Below are 5,599 nucleotides of genomic sequence, written 5' to 3' on the forward strand. Positions count from 1 at the left end.
ATTTTGCTAATTCTTCAACTATTACAGTTTCTTCTCTTTCTCTGTCAGTTTAGGGGTAATTAGAAGCGAAAGAAAATCAGATTTACAGACTGGAGTCTTTCCAAGTGATTTCAGTTCCGGGAAAGTGTGATTGGGTATCAGAAGGAAACCTCAAGGTAGAGAATCTTCACACAGTATTGAAAAAAAGAATTCTTACACATTTCTCATTTAAATGTGAAGACCTACAAATTAACTTTTGTACAGTATGTAACCAGTAATTTACCTTTGAGCACCTGGACTCTTGAATCAGATTGTCAATTGTCACTGTGGAATTTTGGCCCCATGATAAACTACAAAGTTGGTTCATCTCTCATTCTTTTGGATATATAAATAAAGGGATTTGTTTCTGTGTTGTTTATAATAGAAAGAAATTCAAACACCCCCATTACCCATCAATAGGCAGTTAATAAAACAAATTCCTATAATCAAGTGGTTCAAGTATAAGATGCCTACCATCTGTTACTCATTAATCTCATTAATTCATTCAAATACTTGTTTTGGGTGTCAATGACGTATATTCAAGATGCTTCTATAAAGGACTTGGAGAGAACTGGCCGGGGGTGGGAGGTGGGGGCTGTGTGTATGTAGTTCTGTTCATGTGGAGGCAGAAGCAGGAGGATTGTTTCTGCCAAGCAGTCAAGGCCAGCCTAGGCAAAATAGTTAGACACAGAAGGGAGGAGGAAGGAGAGGAGGAGGAAAGGGAAGGGACGAGGGGAGGAGAGGAGGAGGGAAGACGGGGAGGGTGAGAGGAGGAGAGCGTGGATGAACAGAGACTCTAAGGCTTTGAAATGAATGGTTCTCATGGAGCTAAAAAATGGGAGAGGAAAGAAGAAGATAACAAGAAAGACAATTTCAAATAGTTGGGTTTTTTACATCTAAAGCCAGGCGACAAGCAGCAGAGACTGACTTAGGAAAGGAAGGCCTGAGATGCAGCTTGGGTAGCAGGAGGACGGGCTGCAGGACGGTTATTCCAGGCAAACAGAACTTAGGAAAGGATGCTCGCACGTCATACAGTGTACTCATGAATGCTGCAGCCTAAGCAGCTGGCTCCCCTTGAAGCTGGAGATGCTCAGGTGATCAGGTAGGACTTTGCGGGCCACACTGAAGAATTTATGTGGATTCTGCATTGAGTGGATGGAGCGGTTAGAGATCCACACTGCATGCTCAGAGAGATGGCATGCTGGGAACGGATGGATAGAAGAATGGACGCCGGACCACTCATGAAGTCTGAACTCCAAGCTTCAGTGAAAGAGGATGAGGGCTAGGACCGCGATGCAGGCTTTGAGGATGGAGAGTAGGTATTCATTCAGGTTTTCTTTCAGAAGATAGTGCTGTTCAAACTGGTGGTTTCTAGTCTCTTGATATGAACTTGGTTTAGCTTTGCATAGACCAGTGGTTCTCAACCTTTCTGAAACTTCGACCATTTAATATAGTTCCTCATGTTGTAGTGGCCCCCACATTGAAAATTATTTTCATCACTACTTCATAACCATAATTTGGTAATTGTGAGTGTGTTGTGTAAATACAGTTGTCCTTTGGATGCCAAAAGCTGAGGCTGTTCAAGTCCCTTGTATCAAAGGCAGAATTTGCATGAAACTTCTTACACACATCCTGCAATATACTTTAACTTGTCTCTACCTTGCTTACATATACCACAAAATACAATGTAAACGCTATGTAAATACTTGTTAGCTGTACTGCGCAGTCAGGAACAGAAAAGCCTGGAGCTGGGGCTGGAGCTCAGGGGTAGAGTGACTGTGGAGCCTGGGTAAGGACCCAGGTTCTACTTGCAGCTCTGTGAAATAACCAATGGCCTGCACATGATTAGCTCTTGTGTGTTTCTCTGTTGCCCACTTTGGAACCGCAGTTGGCTGCATGCCAAAACCGAGGGACTAGTAGCCTACTACTTAATGGGGTGGCCCTGCGGCATAAGTCATTTCCACAAATTCAGAGGGCTCCCATATGGAAAATATCACCCCAGCTGGAGTTTGGGGCTCCTTCTGTCTCCAGTGTCAAAGGGGTAGTATTGCCCACTTCAGAGAAATTTGTCTAGACCTGTCTGTTTTCTTAATGATTTTTTTTTTTTTTTTTTTTTTTGGTTTTACAAGACAGGGTTTCTCTGTGGCTTTGGAGCCTGTCCTGGAACTAGCTCTGTAGACCAGGCTGGTCTCGAACTCACAGAGATCCACCTGCCTCTGCCTCCCGAGTGCTGGGATTAAAGGCGTGAGCCACCACCGCCCGGCCTGTCTTCTTAATGAGAAGCAGATAAAATGCATCACAGTATGTCAATCAAAGCAGACAGGGAGGTGGAACTGGCCAGGGGACAGACTGAATGAATAACGATGGGTTAATTGGCAAACACACTGCCGTAGTAAGAAAGAAGGAAGGAATCAAGTATTTCCCAGTCTATCTCTGTTGCACTGGTTATGCTGGAGGGACTTCACAATGCCAAGATTCTCCAGGGCCTGGATTCCTCGTTTGTCAATCAGCCCTTTCCAGGCACTTTCTCTGTTAAGCACTAGGGGAAAGGTGGGGAAGTGCTAGACGGTCAGGTGTTTAGTAATCGCCGCCCTGTTTCCTAATTGGGAAACAGCAACAGCCTTTGAGAAAATCCTTCACTCCTTGGGCACTTCTGCGGTTAAGAGCACTGCCTGCTCTTCCAAAGGTCCTGAGTTCAATTCCCAGCAACCATATGGTGGCTCACAACCATCTGTAATGGGGTCTGGTGCCCTCTTCTGGCCTGCAGGCATACACACAAACTGAATATTGTATACATAATAAGTAAATAAATTAAAAAAAAAAAAAAAGAACCAGGAGTTGAAGGAGGGAGGGGGAGCATCCATGTTAGTCGAAGTTGTTGTGACATAATATACACGGTGTGAAACAGAAGCATGAATGGAGACAGCATGCCAACTTGCTTAGCAACTGTCGGGTTGCCTTCTAGCAGTGGATGCCGAATGATATTCAATATATGTTTTGCAACTAATATAGAGCGTGATCTATGTTTGTGTCCAGGGCATAGAGAACGTATAGAAAAGGGACAGGTGCTTTGTTGTTGTTAGCTTGTTTTCAATTTTTAAGATAGGTCTTGCTAAATAGCCCAGGCTACGCATTGAACTCATAGTCTTTGCTTTCTACTTTATGTCTCATTGTTATTATTTGTACACATATTACGTGTGTGGATGGGCTTGAGTGTCATAGAGCACATGTGGAGATCCGAGGACGTCTTTGCCAAGGCTGTTCCCGCCTTCCGCCACATACATAGATTCTAGGGATAGAACTGAGGTCACTAGGGTTCACCAGGCTTGGACAGTAGGTACCCTCTAATCTATCTCACTGGACCACAATTCTGCTTCAGCTCTCCCCAGTTCTGCTGTTACAGACATGAGCTCCTGTGTCTGGCTGTGGAGGGGGTCACATAGTGAAAAATTCTTTTCTGAGTTATATCCCCTCTGGAGGTCCATGTGAAGGAACAGATAAGAAGGACATAAAATTCTGCATGCTCAGGGATGTTTTGTAGATCCAGAGACCCTATTGTACGTTTAGGTTGTGAAAGCCTAGTTGATGACAGTGACTTCGACCACTGGCGTTGTTTTTGAGTTCCATCTTTGCTTGGTTTCACTGTACCACTTACCAGCTCTCTATCTTCAAGCACTGGCCCGTGAAGGTAGCTAAGTCTGCTGATGTCCAAGCTTGCTTTTTAGGGGAAAAAAACATTGCCCCTCCTGAAGATGTGTTCAATAATAATGAAATACTCTCTCTGAAAAGTAGACAGAAATGTTAGCACATGCCGATGTAGTTTTGGCTTCGTGCAATTCAAGGACCATTGAATATTTGCATCAGCACTGAACATGCAGACTCTGGGTAGTCTTTGGGAAGCTTTTTTTGTTCTAATATGTATTTTTAGCATGTGAGAAATAGCAACCTTCCATATAAAACAGATGTGAGCCTTGCACAGAATCAACAGACTTGGCATTGTGAAGCAACATGGAAACAGCCAGAAAATATTGCAGCTAAAAGTTATTCTCCGCAATGCTAACAAGTCAAGTGAGAAGAATGCTCTTTGCAAGCAAAAATATTGATTCATTAAGAAATGTGTTGACATCTGCTCTGCTTGCTACTGGCTGGGAAACCCAGTGTCCCCAGATTGCCATCATGGATAGCACCGTTGCTGTAAACCTTTTGATAACATGGAGTAAAGAAAACTTGAGAAATGTGTTTTCTGCTGTGAGCATCTCTTTAACCCCTGCCATGGTCTTTGTTAGGAAAAAGAGAATCAATGCAAGCCAGAAGATTCAGGAGATTTCTCTGAATAAATGTAGTGGCGAAAGAGATGGAGTTGTCCACCAAGGCTTCCAGTCTCTTTTCAGTACTTACTTGCTTAAAACAGCCAAAGTATCTTCAGGAAAAGACTTGTGATTGTTTAGCGTCTTTTAAATGTTTGTGCTTCAAGTTCTACCAAGCAGAGATGTGAGAGCTGGACTTTACAGGTGCTACAGAGCAGTTCTGAAACCACATCAACGCTCAGGTAGCCAAACAAACACACAACTCAGAAGACAAGATCAAAGAGTTGCTGTCTTCAAGGTCAGTAAATTCAGACACTCTGAATGCCATCTACTTCAGTGGAAACTGGGAGAAGCCGTTTAAAAAAGAGAACACTCAGGAGATGCCTTTCAAAGCCACCAAGAATGAGGATAAACATGTGCAGAGAAGGTTTAAGAAGTCTACCATTAAGATTTCCTATGAGAGAAATATTACCCAAGGTTCTGTAGCTTCCCTATGTTGGCCTTGAGCTGAACGAGATCATCATGCCTCCAGAAGAACATGTTGATTTGAAAATGGCGGGAGAGGAATAACTTAAGAGAAATTCATAGAGTGGACGAGGTTGGTCAAGATGCAGAAAGAAGAGGTGGAAGTTCTCCTCCTAGGTTTAAACTGGAGAGGAATTAAGACATGAAGGAGGCCCTGGGCACGCTGGGCATGTGATACCTTTGGGCATGGCAGGGCAGATTTTGGGGACTATCATCCACCAAGGCTTGTGTTTGTCCATAGTCATGCCTAAGTCCTCTGTGAAGGTCGGCAAGGAGGGATCAGAGGCTGCCACCACTACAGCTGCCTTCATGACGATGAGGTGCATGCAGTCCATTCTTCCTGGGACAAACATCCTTCCATTCCTTCCTTCAGCATGTGAAGACCAATAGGAGTCTGTTTTCTGTCCAGTTCCCTTCTCCTTGAGGAAACAATGATGCTGTGTCAGCCTTTTCCCCATTCTCTACGGTGTGCCTGTGACCCAAGCGACCTTATCCGTAAGTGCGACGAGAGTCTTGAAACTAAGTGTTTTATGGCCGCCCCCCAAAAGAAACATGTCGAAGCAGACTTGTTCATGAGTTATTATCACTTGTTCCCATACAAATATTTTCTGTTTAAACTCAAAGCAACATTTTAAGGGGAGAAATGTCTTTTTTTTTCATGTCCCATTTGACAATACAATAACTTTGTTTTCAAAATCTCATTTTATTCCAGCTGGATGATATATGATATCATTGTACAAAGCCTTATT

At 43.5% G+C, this 5,599-nt stretch overlaps 1 pseudogene; it reads left to right on the top strand.

Annotated features, from left to right (window-relative positions):
* The first annotated feature begins 4,071 nt into the window (after window positions 1–4,071).
* LOC121463381 lies at window positions 4,072–5,274 on the top strand (annotated as a pseudogene).
* The last annotated feature ends 325 nt before the right edge of the window (window positions 5,275–5,599 follow it).

This window comes from Microtus oregoni, unplaced genomic scaffold (assembly GCF_018167655.1).
Source record: "Microtus oregoni isolate MIOR12 unplaced genomic scaffold, Mior012 000001F_ref0000356, whole genome shotgun sequence".
Lineage (NCBI taxonomy): Eukaryota > Metazoa > Chordata > Mammalia > Rodentia > Cricetidae > Microtus > Microtus oregoni.